Source organism: Chelonia mydas, chromosome 3 (assembly GCF_015237465.2).
Source record: "Chelonia mydas isolate rCheMyd1 chromosome 3, rCheMyd1.pri.v2, whole genome shotgun sequence".
NCBI lineage: Eukaryota > Metazoa > Chordata > Testudines > Cheloniidae > Chelonia > Chelonia mydas.
The window spans coordinates 84,644,609-84,665,780 of NC_057851.1; positions in this window are offsets into that span (position 1 = coordinate 84,644,609).

Sequence of the window (21,172 nt, forward strand, 5' to 3'; positions counted from 1 at the left end):
ATTGGCCTGGAGCGGCGAACTGCAGCCACTGGGAGCCGCAATTGGCTGAACCTGCGGACGCGGCAGGTAAACAAACCTGTCTGGCCCGCCAGGGGCTTTCCCTGAACAAGCGGCGGACCGGCTTTGAGAACCACTGAACTACAATATTCCCCACATTTTAACAGCTGAGATAAAATGATGACTCTGCCACCAAGACTCAATCTACAAGGTGGTGTGTGCTCTCAACTCCTCATGACCATTAAGTGAGGATTCTCAGCGTCTCAGAAGGTACCCAGTACCTATCATGATCCCCCTACAGGTAACTGGCCATGAATAAATTTAGGCTGGAAATTCGAAAGTAGTTTCTAACCATCAGAGGAGTGAGGTTCTGGTACAGCCTTCCAGTAGGAGTAGTGAGAGTACACAACATAAATATATCAACATCCATCTTAAAACTAGTTATGAACAAGATTATATGATGAAATTGCCTATAATAGCAGGAGACTGGACTCTATGCTGGGACTGACAGCAAACATCAGCCATGCCTTGTGGTTTGTAGTGGGGGAACCTGGCCCCTCCCACTCCACTGGGTTCCGACCCAGGGCCCTAGGAAGCCGGGGGACTTCACTGCTAATGGTCTAAGCATCGGCTTCTCCTACATGCCCGGGTCACTTCCTAGCAAAAATTGAATCCCAGGCATCTCCTCAGATGGCGGTGGCCTGGCATCCCTGTCAGTCTCTGCAGTCAGGGAGCCATCTGCCATGTAGTCCGAGTCTTCGGGCTCTGACACTTGGAGCATCACCGGCACCTCTGGAGGAGCCTACAGTACACATCCTACCTACTCCACAGCCAGCTCCAACTGAGCTGGGCTGCCTCCTTTTATTTGGCTCTTCCACCTAGAGCATGTGCAGCAGGAGAACGAGGGCATGGCCTCCTGGGTCCACAGTGATTGGTCAGTCCCCGTTGGCCCAGGGCAGGGTTGGTATACCCTGTCACAGAGACATGTAATGAGAGGACTTTTAACTCAGTATTAAAAAGCTTATTTCCATTATTAACTAACTGTCAAAAAGAAAATATCCAAAGTGATAGCAGAAAAGGAATTTTATCCACACATTGCAATTCAACTTGTATTCGTAGAAGTATTTTGTACTTGTGCTCTTGACACTCATCTTTCTTCACTGGTTCTTTCTATTTTAGTGATGTCTCAGATATTTAGGGTATGGATGAATGAATACTTTAAAACTGGAATTTGAAAATAACTGTGGGAAGGAATCTTTCAGATGAACTAGCAGAAGAGATAGTCTAAGTATCTGAATATAGATAATTGAGAAGCCATTTCTTCTCACAACAGATCAAGCACTTTTTTCTGTACACTTCCTGAAATTAAATACACTATATATGAGCCTCCAAACATGGGCAATGGCCTCTCTGCTTGAATCTTGATCTCTGACATAATATGCAGCTACAGCTTTGCTTATTAAAGGTCAGAGGTTGCAGAGGTTCAACATGTGTTTGGCATTATTTGAAGGAGCCATGCCTCTGGTAAAAAGTCTGTAAACACATGTACAGCTAGGGGCTAAAATAAATTATTGCTACTATCACAAGGACTTTTCAGATACCCAGGAACAAGCCTGACCACACCTACTACCTAATTTCCACAACTTTCCTTCCCCCCCCCCCCCCCGGCACCCCCCTTTAATGAAGTTCAGGAAGAGTACTGAGGGTCATATGAAGTAACTCCTTTTACTTCAGTGGAATTACTCCATACTTACAGTGTAACAAAGATCAGAAACCTCACCTGTGTGAGGCCCTCCACCCACAGATCTCCCCACTATGAAAGGCAGAGGTCAGCAGCACCATTCCCTGCTTCCCAGATTCCAGGAGGCCATGTGCCAAGGAGTCGTGCATGGAGTGACAGTGCATTAGACATATGCAGCCTGATTTTGTATTTCTGCAGAGTCCTTCCGTCCTGTGGAATCCCCTTTGAGGGAGGGCTCCAGGGGAAGTAGCAGATGGGGAACTCCCTGGCAATGCAGCTCTAATGGAGTTCGTGCATTCTCAGGTTGCTGGAAAGGCACAGAGCCTGGAGGCCCATACAGATGGCCCTGGCTCTAATGAATCTCAAAGATTCCTTAATTACAGAAGTTGAACCACTTGCCATTCTGTGGAGGGGAGAACTCTGCCCCTCCCCAAACAAAAAGCCTCCCCAAGTCCCAAGTGCAGATTTCCCATGGGAGGGAGAAAGCTGGCCTAGAATTTGGACCCAACCTTATTTTGGTTTCCTAATTGAACATGAGGACACAGAGAAATGAGCTTACAATGAGCAATCTGCCAGCGTGCACTGCAAATACCTCTTCACAGAGCCACACAACAAAATTCCTAGACTAATCACAGGTGGATTTACAGCTTTAATTATCTGAAAAGAATGGAAATAGAGAACTGTGGGAGCTCCATTTTTTTTACCTTTTATATTAAACCTCATGCTTCATTTTAGTCTCAAGAGGCACGTTCAATCTCAGGACCTGATATTCAGTTCTAGGATTGTGGGCTGCCCTAGTCAACTGGAAAACGCCCACTCTGATGGTTGCTCACGCAAAGGGTGATAACCAGTTTTGATTACCGTGGTGATTTAAAGCTAAAGAGGACCAAGAGCAAAACCTGTTTTCAGGGTCACCCTGTCACATAACAAAGGTAAAGGAAACACAGAACTAGTGAATTTCTTCTAACACTGAACAAAAGTTAATACTAGAATATGGGAAACAGTATGCCTTAGAACCATTCCATCTCTCTCCTTCACAAGAGAGCTTCTGCTTCCCATGGGCCCACTCTTGCCTGGTTTCCTGGTAAAGTTTAAATAAACAGTATTTTTATCCTCAAATTACCCCTTACACATGTATCCTTCCAGCCCTCCCCCACATCATATACACAGTATGATAAATCCTTAGCAATAATTAACCAAACTCCAGTCAAGTCACCAGTTTTATCACTCATCCAGATATGGTTATCTTCTGTCTTTTGTCCAGTTAATTCACTTGGATTATCAAACATAAAAGGCGTAGACTACTGTTTCTTCTCAAAAGGATTGTCCCCCTTCACTAATGCTGTGATGCAAGTAGGAAGAGCTATGCAGAAAATGGTTTTCCCCCTCTCACAAGAATTCTTGAGATTTCAAACAATTTCCGGACCTGATTCAGGAGGAAGTTGAAATCTCAAAAATTTTAGTGAACCAAAAATCAGAACAAAAAAAATTAGGTCAATCCAACTGTTGTGTAAAATTCAACCTCATATTTATTTTCTATAAATTACATTTCAAAACAAAATTGTGTTTCTAAAGTGAAAAAGACCCCCCCCAAAAAGTAAAAATGACACATTTTAAACCATTTCAAAACTTTTTTCAATAATTTTTCGCATTGGGAAATTCATCAGAACAGACCCTTTCCATAACCAAATTTGGGTTTCGACGAATCATCATCTTCCAATTTAAAAACATTCTGTCGAAAAATTCCTGGCCAGGTCGACTGCTAGCATCACGTGTCAATGCAACTAGCTTTAAAAAAATAGCTGTAGGTATAACCTGTTCCTTCGGTCTATTCCTTTAGGGAACTCCAAAGCAGCAATGGAGTCAGGACTTCAGTGAACACAGCCTGGCAGCCACAGCACTGAGGGGCTTTCTCAAAAGCGTCTGTAATTAACGAGCATGTGTAGGGCTAAAATCAACCGTATCCTCCATAAAATTTGGAGCTAGAGTTGATACTGAGCAGATTTGTAAAATGCCTTCACACATAGTTCATTTATGCAAAGACAATTTGAACAGGCCACAGATGGCTCAAACAGTTCAGTCTCAGACTGAGGCTATGTCTGCCCTGGCAACCGCGCGACAACACTTGTGTGTCTCTCAGAGGTGTTAAAACACACACACACACACACAGAAAGACAAAAGTTTTGCCAACAACAAGCACCGGTGCGAACAGCGAGTTGTTGGCAGGAGCGCTCTCCTGCCGACAGCGCTAACGCCGCTCGTTGGGGGTGGAAGGTTTTTGTCCGGTGTAGCAGCTGACAAACAGCAGCTATGCTGCACACTTTTTAGTGGCACGGCTGTAGCGACACCGCCGTGTGACTAAAAGCTACGTAGTGTAGACAGAGCCTAAGACTGATTTTCAATACTTCTGAAGTTTGAGTCAAACTGTTTGTACCAGCCTATCCCAGACTTCTGTGGAAACAGGTTGTCTCTCTAGGGTGACCATATTTCCCAAAGGGAAAATGGGACATCCTGCAAGGCTGGCCCAAAGGCACCCTCTGCCCTCCCCCCACCCCCATGGGACTGGCCTGAACCTCTTGTCCCAGCTCTGCCTGCTCTCCCCTCCAGCCCCACAAGGCTGTGGCTGGTGTCGCTCCTCACCTGAGCCCTGCCTCTCCCCCTGCACAGGGCTGGCATCGCTGCTCTTCCATCCCCCACACACACATTCCTCTGCCCCGCACCCCACTTTTTGGACAAAAGCGGGCATTTGTCCTGTTTGCTCTTGCCAACTGATCAAGTCAGCAAGAGCAAACAGCATAAACGCCCACTTTTGCCACAAAAGTCAGGACGGCCTGGACAGGGTTTAAAAAAGGGACTGTTCTAGCCAAAAAGGGATGTATGGTCACCTTACCTCTCTCCAACCCTGAGACAGATATCTCAATGCTCCTGCTGTCATCTATTCCTGCCTGCCTATATGGTAAAGCCAGGCCACTGATGAGCAAACCTAAGGGTGAATTGCAGAGAGCTTGAAGGGGCTTGTTCACTAGAACTAAACACGGGTGCAGTTCATTGTTTGCCTAAAATGGATAATTTAGGCAGCATTCTCATCAATTTCCAACTATTAGTTTTTAAACCTTTTACACGTAAATTATTTTGGCTCAGAGGAATTTTTCTTGTTTTCTTTCTTACTTTCATTAAGATTGTTTTAGTGTACAGTGAAGATCAGCAACCAATGGTAATCAAAGAGAAAAGCTGGAGAATACGATGAAAGCACTTTGCATTTGGTTTGGTCTGGATAATTAAAAAGCAAATTCTGTGTCAATATTGCTTTGTTTTATTCACTAATTTCATAAGAGCACTCCAGCTCATTTTCTCTTCCCCACCCCCCCCCCCAAGTCTTTCATGCAGAGGCTAGTCTGACCACACAGTAAAAGCTTTTTTTTAAAAAAAAAAAAAAAAAAAAAAAAAAAAACTTATCAAAAGCCACCCACAGCCAAGACCAGTATTTGTTACTTACTTCATTATTTTAAAGTAAATGTTATTAACTGTTCGCAAAGGTATAAAAGCAAGAGGCAAAGGCAAATAGCTTAAAAAAAGAGACAGTCACATTATTCTTAAGCATCTAAGAGTATTTAAAATGGTTCATTCTTTTAAAAAAAAAATTTAAAGTTAATTTAACTTTCTTTAATGGAGCCAGATTGGCAGGCCTGGAAACAGGATGTTGTATCAACACAACAAGATCAGGATGGCAAGCAGCGGTGAAAGCATCAACCCACTGCCTCCCCCATGCACCAAAGCATGTAGCCAAAGCTTGTCACTCTAAGGTAATTTCAATATTAAGGGAACATTAGGATCACCCAGATGACAGCACTGATAATTGCTGTCCTGACATTTATTCACCAAAGGGATTAACCTTTCTTCCAGTGACTTGTATAACTCCCATTGGCTGCAGTGGGTACAGGACTGGAGTTTATGGGGCTGAAAAAAAATCCCATTGACTTCAATGGGCTTTGTATCAAGTACTTAATTATGATTATTTTCATAGATTTTAAAGGGCAGAAGGTGCCATTATGTTCATTTAGTCTGACCTCCTGCATAACATCCACCTTAGGACCTCACCCAGTAATTTCTGCATCAAGCATCAAACTACTGTTTGGGCTTGGGCTAAAGTGTATATTTTAGGAAAATACCCAGTTTCTATTTTAAGACTTGAAGTGATTAAAAAAAAATCCATGACATCCCTAGGTAAGTTGTTCCAATGGTTAATTATCCCCAATGTTAACATGTGGTGTCTTAGTTCTTGTCAGAATCAATTTAGCTTCATTTTACAACCATTGGATCTCACTATGCCTTTCTCTGTTAGGTTAAAGGAGACACCTGCTTCCCAATCTCTTCCCCATCTATGTACTTGGACACTGTGATCAAGTCTTCACTCTTAACTTTTGCCTGCATAACTAAATTGATTGAGCTTCTGAAGTCTCTCACTAGAAGGCAGTTTTCCAGGCCTCAAATGATTTTTGTAGCTCTTCTCTGAACCCTTTCCAATATTTCAACATCCTTTTTGAAGTGTGGACTCCAGAACTGAACACAGTATTCCAGTAATGGTCACACTAATACCATATAAAGAAGCAATACCACCTACCTACTCCTACTTGATATTTCCTTGCTTATGCATTCAAAGATCAGTCCACTCTCTCAGTTACAGCATTGCACTGGGAGCTCATGTTTAACTGGTTATCTACTCCTAAGTCCTTTTTAGTGTCTGATTTCCAGGATGCAGTCTCCCATCTTGTAAGTGCAATATACATTCTTTGTTCATAGATGACTTTGCATTTGGCTGTGTTAAAACACATGAACTCACCTTTCCAAGGAACCAGACTGGTCTTTTGCCCCCCTGTATACACCTTCCATTATATACTATTTTCTTATATAATATAGCCGTGAACTGGGAGGAGGCGAGGGCCTAATTTGGTGATATTCTGAGCACCTTCACATGTCCTTCAACGTCAATGGGAGTTGAGGGTGCTCAACACCTCACAGTTTCCCCCACACACATACACACACACCCCCCTGTAGAGGGTTAAAAGCAGGTTTGTAAAGCCCAATTATTCCACATTTGACGTCTTTGTTTTTACTTGGAATATCTAAGCTTTTCATAAGGAGCCTTATAATAGCTATGCGTCTTCCCACTGTAGCCTACTTTAGTTATATATTTGCCTGGAGTTTTGCTGGTTACCTGAGAGACTGCTTCTCTCTCCAAGCCATATTACCACTGTTGTGATCAGCAGAGGCACTCAAACTGAAATGGAAGGAGATGCTAGTAGGGCATTCTCCAAAAGGAGTCCTTCACTATTGAATTCACAACCACAGCTGGGTCAGCAGAGCCCAGATTTGCTGCAAAGGTCATCTTCATTGGGGAGGGAACGGCTGAGGGTTGTGGCTTATTTTAACATCCTCATTAGCCAGCAGATATTTCAGTGGATGTCGAGGCGTGAAGCAGAACTACTTATTGTTATACTGTTATTTTAACTGGGTCTTTATGTAATGGGCATTAAGAGCAGCTGTTAAAAGTCTAACTAAATAAAAAGACCACAAAGAGAAAACTGTGAAAGCCCCCTGCCTTTCTCATATCTTCAGATGCTTTGCAGCATTTCCTGTGTCTCAAACACAATCCTGCAGTCCTTGTTCGGACAAAATTCCCTCCCTTGATGTCAGTCATATTAGCACTTTTGTGAACTCCACTGATAGTGATTAGACTACCTTTGATATTATGCTACATTTTCCCTTTCGCATCAGGATGCACTCCAATTTATTGATGCTTCATTTATTATATGTAATCACCCAATTTTTCATGTAAGGCAGGCAGTCAGCATTTGAATCTAATGTGGAGTAGTGTGGTAAGATTACTAAAAAAAATATTCCATTTTGGTCTCTGCTAGAGGGGCTTGATAAAAAAAAATGTAAGAGAAGTGACACATTTATTCAAACTCTTCCTCTTAAAGAAACCCACTAACTGATTTATGCACTGTGGGCCAAATCCATCCACCATATTACTTTACTGAAGCCAATGGAGTTACTCCAGTGTTGAATTTGGCCCTCTATCTTTTAATCCAAATGTATTTACAGGATATGTGCACACTGCATTGCCACAAATTTTCAGCCTAGGCTTGTGGCCTATGGGGTCAGCATATAAAAATGCTGCACAAAAACCACATCCTATATTGATTGAAAACACTGAAATCCATTACACCATGAGCCAGGAAGAACAGAAAGTAGCTCATTTAGGGAGGTAACCTAATGAACTGATTTCCCCAGTAAATGAAGACTGTGCATTTAAAGGGGGAGGGGGAAAGCCAACAAAACTGTCAGAGCACCAGACACCAACCGAGCAATGAAGAATGAATTATTTTCAACTCAAGTGCTTTAGGTTAAACCCAAATCTCAGCTTGCTCCATAGCAACACAAGACTTCCTCTAACACACTAGCAACCACTTAATCTTAGCGTAGAGTGGGGAGTGAGAGATGCACTGTACACTGACATTAGCATTACTGCTTTAGCACTTCCCTGTAGCTTTCCACTGTTTGCCTTTTTTTTTCCCCAATGTGTGGTCAATGACACATTCACTTCATTGTTAGTTCAAAGAACACTCCACTGCAGGCATCTAGCTCAGACAAATTATTCCCAGGTTCCATTTCTATACTTATGAACATGCTAGGAATACAAAATGAAAGCTAAAAATAGCCTTTTGTGTATGTTACATAAATACAAATAATGAGTGCTCATTTTATTTAGTCTGCAGTGCTCTCCAATTCTCAAGCTTTTAATAGCAGAGATGGATGGTTTCCCCTTTTCATCAGCCTTGACTGGATTGAAGAGAAAATCATTCTGATTAAATATCTGTAAGGGATTCCTCAGTAAAGTCAATCTAGTGGTTTTCCACTCATTTCCTAGTGAGCTTTAGTTGACCCCTTTGCAGTGTGCAAAATTGGCAGGCTTCATAAAAGCTAGTTCCTCCAGGTCAGGCTGAGATTTATCGATTAAACAGCCTGAAGAAAAACTGCTTGATCTATAAAAAGGAGTTTTGCCTCTAGTTCTCCTGCTTCCTCACAAGTATTTTGAGCCATTCAGCGGAATTCCCCTATTACTGCAACCAAGTATAGAGTAGTTGGCCTGCCCAGTTGTAAGTCTTTGAATTTAGTCCCCTGTATGATACATTGTTCTTTTGTGGAGCAATACAAGAGCTGAATGGATTAAAAAAAGAGTCACATTATTCTTAAGCATCTAAAAGTATTTAAAATGGTTCATTCTTTTAAATAAAAAAAAAAGACTTTAACTTTCTTTAATGGGGCCAGATTGGCAGGCCTGGAAACAGGACATTGTATCAACACAACAAGATCAGGATGGCAAGCAGCAGTGAAAGCATCAACCCACTGCCTCCCCCATGCACCACAACACTTACCATCTGTAGGGGTGAGAGAAAGTAGTTTAATGTCCCTGTCCTTCACCTCTCTGCTGAGACTGCCCAACAAAAGATACAAGCTAGTGTCAGTCGTGGAGGTGGTTTTATGCTGAGGACATAGGTCCACTAGGATATCATAATACCACCAGCTAACTTCACATAAACCACTGAATAGCATAAAAAAACACAAACAACTTTCACTCACTATCAATTTGATAGTACTGATTGAATCCAGCCATCTTAGAAATTAGAGGATCTATTTCTGGGTAGGTACCTATGACATACTATTTTGACTCTCCATTCTTCAGAGATCATTACCAAGCAGATACACAGCCTGACAGATTAATGGATAGATAGCTAGGCAAAAGCCTATGCAGATAATGCAATGTTAAGGCTGCAAGGATATAATTTCTCTTGCTCCTTTTAGATGTTATATTTATTACCTGTCTATTTATATTGTTAAAACATACATGTGTGTATTATATCTGAACTAATACTGTTCTTGGAACCTTAAACTTCCATTTGTCAGCTTTGGGATTTTAACTTTGTTAAATTAATGTCGCATTAGAGCTGGTTGGGAATTTTCCATCAGAATGATTTTCCAACAGAAAACGCACTTTTTGAAAAAAATAAAATTTCCTCAAGCAATTGATCAGAGCCTTCCAGGAAGCTAACCAGGAGGCCATAAAAATCTACTTTGGTTCTCCTGAAATTGATTTTTTCAAGAAATCTCTTCCCATGGAAAATTTCATGTTTTTGACTTTTCCTCTTGATTCAGGTCTGGATGAAGTTTTTTCCAAAAAAAAGTTTTTCCATGGGAAGGGATGTGAATTTTCTGGCTATAGATAGATCGATACAGAGCCTGAACCTGAAACGCTTGTGTATGTGAGGAGTCCTCAAAAACCAGATCAGCGCCACTGAAGTCAACAGGGGTTCTGTCTGAGTTAGGATTGTAATACTGGCCTTGATAGTGGGTCTGATTCACCAGTGTGCTCCAACTCCTTGGTACCAATTTGGCAAAGCAAAGCAGCCATAAATCGTGCTTAACCAGTCTGTTATGGTACGTCTACCTCCATTGATGCAAAGCTTACTGGCAAATCTAGCTTAGCGTGTGTGTGTTTGGACAGACAAACAAAATAGTTTCCTAATGTTAATCCCTTTAAAAACATTACCATTGATTCATTCCAGCTTAAACTTGATAGAACCATCATTTTCTTCTTTTAACCTAAAACCTAATTCTAGAACATATGTATTTTAATGGCTTTTATTAGTTGCTATGATTAAAGTAGTTACAGATGTGTGGTTTCTTGACCATTAACTTAAATATTGTTTTACACTTGTAGATCCACAAAATTGTCTGACTCTCTGATCTGGCCTGCAGCAAAACCAAATGAAATGAACAAAAAGTTATTACTCATGCCTTCATTTATGCCTACATCTTGCTGACAGAAAATCTTTATTTAAAGGGGGGGTGGAATGTGTTCCAAAAAAAAAAAATCACACGAGTTCATCGATAGAAACATACCCCATCCATCCCTCCTCCTCTGTGGTTTGAAATAGGAAGGTTGAGTTTTTAAGATACCAAGGAGCTGGGGCAGGTTTGTTTAAAAAATAAACAAAAAACGGTTTTAATTAATAAATGGGGGAAAAAATATTAACATAGCTTTTACTGCAGGAGCTGAGCACCCCACAGTCTAATGTATTTATCCTCACAACACCTCTGTGAGGTAGGGAAATATTACTACATTTTAAAAATGAGGAACCAGAGCACAAAGGCCCAGGTCCTCAAAGATATTTAGGCACCTGAATTCCACTGATTTCCCAATATCTTTGAGGATCTAAGACAGGTGACTTGCCCGAAGTCCAACAGGATGTCTGTTAACTGAACCTCAGTCTCCTGTCCAGAGTCCCCAGGAAGATTCCTGTCAGTCATCTAGAGAGGGTGTCGCTGGGCCTGCTTCTATGCCTCTTGAAAGAGTCCAGTGGGTGGAGCTGGCCAAGGAAGCTCTTGCAGCAGAGGGAGGGTACACCACCCCTCTCAAGAAGTCACTCACAGAGGAGACCTCACAGGGAACTTCCCCTCCACCTTTCTCTGATCTGTCCTTCCCCGTTGGTGCCAAGGTGGTACTCACCTCAGTTGCTGATGGGGAGGGCTCCCTTTCGGCAGGTGGATGTCTCCGAGCCATCTTTGAGGAGATCTAGACCCTGAGTTTGACCCCTATAGTCCAGGGGGATGATGACCCTTTGCCAGCAGGCCTCGGTCTAGTGCCCCATCCTCCTCTTTCCCCTCTGCCCCCACAAAAAGAAGTCGAATAACTTCAGATTGGCTGATCTATATTCCTGGTGAAGATCTATCCTGTTCATGTCACTCTGCTCACTGATAAATATAAATAGTGATCATCTGCTAACAGTTAGCTCTGTCTAGACACACTGTGCTCTTCATTAACTAATTGTTCACACCTTTTCAAATAGTCTTGCAAGGTTGCAACAGAAATCAAAGCCATTAAATACATGTGGTATGTGCAGCATAATGAGCCCAGTAAAAGACTCAGACACAAGTTGTTATCTACAGGCTGTATGAATGCCAAGTGTCACCACGCTATCCCCTGGTGGACCAGGATAAATTGACCACCATAAAAAAAAAAAAGCAGCAAGCTGAAGGGACAAAAAAAAAACAAAAAACAAGGCAGAGAATATTTAGCAATAATTATAAAAGGGTGTATCAATAGTTTATCATCAACTACACCCAAAGCCTCCAGTCCCATTTTCCCAACCTTCTCTTACCTCTATGAGAAGTCCATAGTTTCCTGGGGAGGCAAGCCCCAGTCTGCACCCAACTCTCCCCAAACTCAGTACCTTTTAATCAACAGGTGTTTGTCTCTTCTCCTGCCCCTTTCTGCAGCTGTTTTCTCATCAGCCCCCACCCAATCTTCTACAGTGTTGCCTCATCCTTCTCTCTCCTTTGAGATGAGCTGGGTCTGGCTTATATAGACTCAAACCCCTCCCACTCTCAGCAGCCTGTAAGAAGACTGCATCATTGGATTCAGCAGCTTTTTGTGTTTTGTTTTCTCTCCCTCTGTTTGACAGCTCAATCTGTCACATTTTTTCTCCTCTCTCCTTTAAGGGTAAGTATAGGGGTAAATTGAGATAAGTCATCTGCCAATAAATGTTTATGCCCCAGTTTATGTCAAATGGTGAAGTCATATGACTTCTATGAGAGGTACCATCTAGTTATACTGGAATTATGATCCTGCATGATCTGCAGACATTGTACACCTTATGGTCAATTTTAAGAAAAAAAGTCCTTCCATATAGATAGTACTTTAGGATCTCCACTGTCCATTTTATGAGCAGACATTCCTTTTCTACAGTAGTATATTTAGTCTCTCATGGAAACAGTTTCCTGCTCACATGTGCCACTGGATGTTGTATCCCTTCTTTTCCTTGCAGTACAACTGCTTCCAGGCCAACTCCCATATAAATTCATACTATGAATTTATAGATTATAAATTCAGTTGGCTGAAAAATAGAAAAAAGAAAAAGCAGGCTCTGAAGTACTGGATGCTCACAGATTGTTTTCTTCAGCGCTTGGAAGGCCTTTTCACATTCATTTGTCCTGTTCACCGTAGTTTGTTTTTTCTGCTTTGTTAAATTGGTAAGGAGTGCCGCAAGTACGGAAAAGTGAGGCATAAACCTTCTGTGCCATCCTCTGATCCCTAAAGAGGATTTTACTGCTTCTTGGTCCTTGGGGATGGACTCTGAATAGATTGCACTCTCTCTATTTGAGACTGTCACAAGTCTTTCACTAATACAGAACCCTTTGATTTCTTTCCGAGTCCATTCACATTTGCCAGGGTTTATGGTTAAACTAGTTTCTTGGCTCCATTGGAGCACTTCCTCTAGATGTTCTAGATGCTTCCTCCAAGTGACACTATAGATAACCATGTCACCCAAGTATGCAGAGGCATACCCCTCACATCCTTTTAGAAGACTGTCCATTAGTCAAACATGCCTGGAACCCCATGTAGTCCAAATGGTAGGACAGTGAACTGATACAGTGCCACGGGGGTTTAGATGCAGCATCATTCTTTGATCCTTGTGACAAAGGAACTTGTCAATAAACCTTACTCAACTCTAGGGTTGAGATAAATTCCTCTCTTCCTATTGGAGAAGGGGCAGGGCACAGGTGTTCGGTTTTATGCGATTAGAAAGTTGGCAACCCTATCCTCATGTCCATAAGAGACTAGTTGTGACCTGCACCTCAGCTGGGGGTAACCCTCAAAGAGGGGAGAGTGGTATAAATATGAGAAACAGTGGCCTTCACTTCACCTCCCATCTTTCTGCTCATGACATCAACAACTCTCAAAACACTGAACTAAGGGGGAGTGGTCCCAGGCTGAAAGGAGACCCAGCCTATGAAATTTACCACAGCGTATGGTGAGACAAAACTTTTTGATTTTAAGTTCACTTTCTTTGTTAAGTTAGGTATGAGCTTGTGTTTTACTCTTTTATTCTCTTTTTATAAACAACCTTACTTTTATGCATCATCACATGTGTCAAGGCTAAATCCCCACTCTTGCACTTTGAGTGCAAAAGGCAGGGGCCTGCAAGGATTCTAAAAGTTAATACTTGCCACTCCAGGCTTGTATTAAACTCCCAAGGTTACAGCTGACCTTGGCTTGGTAAATGCTGCCACCACCCAAATGTGCAAAAAAAAAAAAACTCCACGCACCCTTGGACCCAGGAAGGAACACTTGGGAATTCCTCCCTGTGGGGTACCCTCAAGCCCTTTCACCACCACCCTCTCCCCTCCGGGAAGATCTGAGAAAAAACAAAGGAAATTAGCTGTGCTACCAGCTAATCAAACAACATGCACAAACCTCTTAGGACACCAAAAATCCAATCCTGTTCTTAAAAAAAAATTTTTTACAAACAAAAAGGAAAAATAGACATCTGGAACTTAGGCTTTTGCTAGATTTTAAAAGAGCAATTCCAAAAAAATAAGCACCCAAACTAGCTTTCTTGGGGGTTCAGCTTAAAGGTTACAAGCAAACAAAAGCATCAGGGGTTGCACAGAGGAGAATCACAAGCCAAAGTAAGAAATAAACCTGATTGTGTCTAACTAAACATTCCATATCCAAATTTCTTCTGGGTATGGAAGATACTTTTTCATACCTGGTTCAAACCTTACATAGCATTCCTGCTTATAGCATTGCTGCTCTTTCCCTGTATCCCAGAGAACAGACAAAGGGAAAGTTTCTTTCCCAATTTTAAAAAGTTCTACCATCCCATTGGCTCTTTTGGTCAGGTGCCTGCTCCTTTTCTTTTACCTGTGGGCTTGTTAACCCTTTACAGGTAAAGCAAGCAGAGAACAGACACCAAGAGAGATTTTACAGCTAACTGGCTTGTTGGGTGTCTGTAAGGGAGCTCCCCCATTTCAGTTATCACAACTTGTAATCACTTAAATTCTATCTTTTTCTAGTTAATAAACTTATCTTGTTGTTTTATCTCTTGAGTGACTGGTCAGAGTGCTCATGTATTTAGCTGGGAGTGAATTGCATGCTAAAGGCTATATTAGCAGGCCAGGAGTGGATGTTCTGACAACAAAGCAGTGTAAAAGGCACCCCAGGCTAGAGAATTATGGGGACACAGCTGTTCAACAGTCCAGATTGTACCCTGAGGAATATCACTATCTCAGCCGCCTTGAACTGCTGTTGAGATGTCTCCTCACTAATTGGTATTTTCGCCAATTGTCCTCTTCATTTCTGCCTAATTATCTACCAGATCCTATGTGTATTCACAGCCTTTCCTGCCAACAGGGGACCCAAATAAACAACCCAATCCTCCTGTGACCAGCCACATGTCGTCATTCATTCAAGCCTGGAGATAAATTGTCCTAGGATCCTCCCCTTGAGCATACTGGGGTAATTTTGGCTCTCTTTATGCTCCATCCTCCCAGCAGAGTCTCTCAGTCCTCCAAACTGACATTGTCTTGCCCAGGGTCTTGGTGTGGAGGCTAATGCTGGCATATCTGCATTTTGGGAACTCTTACCAGGCCCTTCCTTTTGGTATCTGAATGGACCAACCAAACAAGGATTGTTTCATTTTTCTAAACTGGCGCTGTAACTCCCCAGATTGGGCCTTCATTTTTTTATTCCTCTTCTCCTGAGAACTCAGAAATAGCTGGAGCAGGATGCTCAAATCAAGAGTAGATTATTTGACTCTTGGAGACATTGGTCTCCTGCTTCAAATTCAGGAGTGGCCAGACCCTCCGTTTCTTCTCCTGAGTCTTCTTCTAAATGCTCTTTGCCCAGTCCACTCTCTGTTTCTCGGAATAGAGAGGATTCCTCAAGTCCGGTCTCCTGAACTTTGAGACATCTTGTCTCCCTCTCCTGCCTCATGGCTCCCCTCCCCAGACAAGCCCATCACGAAGAACAAATGTCACCAAGCTAGCCCATGGTGAGCCAGGATGGCCTGATTGCCAGAGGAGAGAGGGGAGGCAGAAAAAACCCAGAGCCAGAGAATATGTAGTAGTCATTATAAAAGTGTGTACCGGTATTTAGTTTATCATCATTTTTTAGATTTTAATGCTATTTCCCCATAAGTCTCTTCCTCTATGGCAAGTCAGTTTCCTCGGGAGGCAGGCCCCAGTCTGGGCGCAACTCTTCCCAAACTCAGTACCTTTTTCTCAGCAGGTCTCTTTTCCTGCTTCTTTTTAGAGTTGTTTCACCCCTCTCCCGCAGCACTGCTTCCGCCTCCCGGGCTTCTAGAGTGCTGCCTTATTCTTCTCTCCTTTTTGGCTCAGGTTTATGTAGGCCCAAATTCCTCCCCCTCCCAGCAGCCTCTAAGATGATTGCTTACCTGGAGTCATCTGAGGGGTTGTTTTGTTTTTCTCACCCTATGTGAGGGTTTATTCGGTCACACCAGATTCACTGTTATCCTTAGCTTTCAGCAGTAACATTATGTTTTATGAATGTAGGCCTTGGTATTCTTATTTGGAAGCATTAGGGTTTCTTGAATGTAATGAGTATAATTCTCTCCTCATTAAAGTAGTTTTACACTCTTCAGTGGAGTTAGTGGATTTGCATCAGCGCAAGCAAGAGCAGAATTCAGATCCAATGTTTATTAAAAAGTCAATTAAAAATAATAAGGAAAGAGGACAATAGTGTGGTGGGATAACATAAAATTTGTTGTGATAACAGGGGTATGGGAAGTGTTCATTTCCATTGGTTGTACAAAAGTCATAACTATGTTTTGCTGTGTACAGACCACTTTAAAAAAAAAAAAGCAATCATGACTGAAAGAATGCAGGAGGAAATAAAATAAGCCTCTTCCACCCACCCACGTGAAACCTAAGAGAATTAGAACCAGCTGCCATTTAGCTGGCCTGACACAGCCACTGGTACTAGTAACTCACGGGCTAGCTGTTGCCATTTCTGTACTGATTTGGCTGACTAATGGAGTCCATCTCAAAAATAAACATAACTTAGACTGCATTTTCATTTGCAACACAAATGCATAGGTCTTTTTACCACCTCTCTATTTCTTTCTCTTGTGAAAATTATACCTTCCATGGGATTTTTTTCTCCTTGTCACAAGGATTTAGCAGTAATAAGATCATTTTCACAAACACAAACTTCTGCATATGTTCAGGACCTAGCCTAGAATGAATGATGTAGGTCCTCTTCCCACCCACAGCCCACCCCCTCCTACAATATATCCTGCCCTGTGCTTCAGGGACCTCCTACAAGGTCCTGAGAAACTGGGGGGGGGTTGCTCTTGAAGAGACAATTGGCTCCCCTTTTTCATGTGGATTAGGAAGAACTGCTCAGAGAGGGTCCTCTCCATGCAAAGATCCAGGTGAACAATCAAGCCCAGAACCCAACCAATAGAATATGGTACCTTAGTTATATGTATGGTTCCAGATAAGGGAAAATATACATATCATGTATTTCCCCTTACTCATCTACAGTGACTCCATAGGATTTTACTCCAACAGGCTTAGATTCATGTTAACTGTCATGGGGCAAGCGCACCCCATCCGAAGGGATGGGGTGAGGGTAGTTATTCCATCACCCTTTGTCTTGGGATAGCTTGGCCTAGGGGTAAAAGTAAATATGGCTGCCCTTTCTCAGGGCTGTGTGACCTAGCAGACAGAGTCAATATGGCAGCTCTGTTCAGCAGGGCTGTGTGCCCTAGGGGCCAGAGTCAGTAGGGCTTCCCTGTTCCGCAGACCTGTGTGGCCTAGCGGCCAGAGTCTATATAGTTGCCCTCTCAGGGCTGCATGGCCCAATGGCCAGAGCCAGTCTAGCTGCCCTCTTTCAGGGCTGTGTGCCCCAATGACCAGCATCAGTATAATGGTCCTCTTCAGTAGGGTTGTTTGGCCTGGCAGCCGATCAGGGGAGACAGCTGTCACCCAGGGAAGGGGTGGCAGCCAGGCAGGGGGACCCAGGCCCTCCCTGCTTTACCAGGTCCCAGCTCAGGGACCTGAGAGAGGCAAGTATGCTCACCACTGGGTCAGCACAGAATCCATCTGAAACATGCTGACACCACTCGGTACAATGCCTAGTCCCCCTGAGCTACTTCCTACCCTGTCCCTGGCATACTGGTCCTGGTGTCTCCAAAGTCCATAGGCTCCTCAGCCTGTGCGGCTCTCAGCAGGTCCATCGCTTCTGGGTGTCTGCAGGAGCTTGGTCATTCACCTGGGTCTTGGCATCTCTGGCTTCTGCTGGCTGAGGCCTCAGCAGTTCCCAGGCTAGAGCCTGCAGTGGGCATCCTCCCTCCTCTGCAGTCAGCCCTGAATGAGCTGGGCTGCTCCCTTTTATACCTGCTCTCCAGCCAGAGCATGCCCAGCATGGCTGAAGGGGCATGGCCTTCTTGGCTCAAAGAGTAGAGTTAACCCTTGCAGTAACAGTGCAGGGCAAGCGTGCCCTGTCACACAAACTGTATGCTAGTCTTCTCAGCTCGTTTATGTGAGTAGGAATTTTATTGGCTCTGATAGTTTAAGGTCTATGATTGGCTTGTCATCATTTTTATTATTATTTGTTGTTTCACTTAAGAAGTTTTAATGTTCAAGGGGAAAAACAGTTCGGTTGACAAGTCAGAGCAAATCTTAGAGACATAAGTAATGCATCGGTACTAAAGGACATATTTAGAGAAGATTACACAATTTCAACAGGGAGAGCTATGAACTGTATGGTAGATGGTAGGAAAAAAGCTTTTGGCATCAATTTAGAGGTAGATGAGTAGTGGCCAGATATTTTATTATACAAAAAGTAACTCCATTGTATTTAATCTTATGCAGACTCCATAATACACAATTTACAGATTCTACTTTGCTCCAGACAAATTGTGCACAGTGGAAATTTTTCCAATTAAACTTTGTTGGAGAGATTGTGATAAAGATGGCACCTTACAGCATATACGTTTCTATTGCTCTAAAATAAGTGGATACCATTAATTATTATTAAAATATGAGATGAATTATAAACATGCCTGGAATAACATTGCAACCTGCAGAGATTACACTGGGTTTAAGCAATCTTACACTCGAGGAGAATGGGAATTTACAAAGATTCACATGGATACTCTTTCAGACTGCCAAAGCATTAGAGTAAGTGTACATGGAGAAATCCATTACAACTCTCCTATAACTATTGGATTGAGAAAGTATGGTACATTCTTCATATAAACAATTACCTGATTATTGTAGGGGCAAAAAATAGCAGTAGGCCATGTCTGCAAAATATGACAACCTCTCTGGACTATGCTTTGAAACATTCCAGAAATGTTAGCCCACAGGACTCTTAGCCCCCATCTTTGACTGGCTACCTATGATCACTCCATGCCTACAAGCCAACCAGAGATGTTCCTACAATGTAAACACCATTTATTTCCATCCAATTTCAGCTTTCCTATGGTAAAGAATAATTTTCATCCATAGGTCTGTTAAATCAAGATTTCAGACCAGAGGCCCAGTACCATGAAAATCGTAATTTCTGTCTGTTGCGTACACATCTTTTAGTGAAATCCTGACTTCAGGCTCAGGCAGATTCATTTTGTTTTCTAGTAAACTCAGCAAAGATAAGCACTGCCTGAGGATTGTTTGTATGATACAAGTGTAACATACGAGCAAGGCCAAAATCTTCAAACTCAGGTGCCTGAAGTCGGGCACCTAATTCTATATCTAGAAACTAAAATAAATGGCATTGTTTTCAGGGTTCCTGAGCACTTGCAGCATCCACTGAAGTTAGGTCTTTATTTTTGGTCCCATCAAAAGAAAAAGACCTAACAATTTGATCAAGAAGAAATGGGGCTGGAGTCACAATGTAACTGTCTTCTGCAAGGACATCTGTGTTTGCTCCAACAAATGCCCCTACAATGCCTTTGTTACAAATGTTAACTGTGAAACTGATAGGAATTAGATGATATGTGGATTAGAATAAAAAGACTTATCTAAGTATTCCTGTGGCCCTCATCAATCTGGCATCTCAGCATCTCAGACTCAGGAGTGGATTTTATCCTCACAACATTCTGATAAGAGATGGAAGTACTGTCCCCATTTTGTGGATGGGGGAACTGAGGCTCAGGGTAGTGATTTGCCCAAGGTCACATACATTGTCTATGGCGGAGCCCAAGTTGCAATCCAGTGCCCTCTCCACTAAATCATCCTTTCTACCTGACGAACCTAGAGGGTTTTTTAAAGCCAAGAGGGATATTCTTCTGATTGAGATCTAACGCATTCTACCAACATCTGTGTTTTAAAAACGCAATAAAAAAAATACAGCCAAATATACCATGTTGCAATTCCTTGTTTAAGAAAACTAAAAATATCTAGTCCTACATACATTCAATGTTGGTGTTCCTAAAATAAAATCTACTTGCTGCATTTAGCATTCTGTTACAAATTAAAACAAATCCTTTATAGTTAGAATTTCTTTTTAATCCTAATTGCAAAGGAATGTCTTTACTTTATCACAGGGGATTACATTACTCAGTCAGTATTTTTCCAGCAATAAAGGAGAAGCCTGCACTGTATTGACAATGGATCAAACAATGGGTTAGGGCTTGTCCACATAGTTTTTGTACTGATTTCACTAAATCACTTTAAATAACAATTCAGTTAAGTCATTGCAAACTCCTAAAGTGGACACACCTATACCAATTTAAAAGTGTTTAGAGCAGGTTAGCTTGTGTTGGTAAATTTAGTTAAATCAGTGCAAAAGTTTTATGTCAATGAGCTGTAAATGGGGGGAAGAAGAGGTCTTTAATCGGAACCCAGCCCACCTAACCACATCACTTTCTAGCTGGGCTTTTTTGTGGACACATTGTGCTTGCAAAATTGCACCTGCAATTTTCCACATACAATTCATGTAGCTAGTAATCCCAGCATTTGCACTCACTACACTCTGGAGAATGTACCCTTCTGGTTATCTATACCTCACACAAAGCTGACAAAATTCTCCTTGAGTTAAGTGGGGAGCCCCTGGGGTTCTTATTTTTATTAATATATATGCTGCTCATAGAAGAAATGCTAAATCATAGTATGGGTTACAGAAAATGTGATATATAGTAAAGAAATTGATTCCATACTATTTTAAGTTGCCTTTCTGCATTATCATTTTTCTCATGGCTTTCTTTATAACATTGTTTCCAACACCATACCAGACATTTTGATATGTGAGTGTTTACTGGAAACCCAGGAAATTCTAGAGACCTCAGAGGTTATTACTTGAAACACCTACAGTGCTCGCCTCCGTATTCATGATACATACAGCATGTTACCTGAATATCCCAAGTTCTGGTGTTCCAGAAATGCCTTCCCATGGGGTCTGTTACCAATGTTTTTGATTAAGTAGTCAGACAATTTTGAACACCCACACTCACTTACAGAAAGTGATCTGTTAAAGGACAAAAGAGGAGGGCTACATTCAAATTCATTTTTTCACTGCAAGTAGTTCATTCAAACCTACAGGATGCTTATCCTTGGAGATTA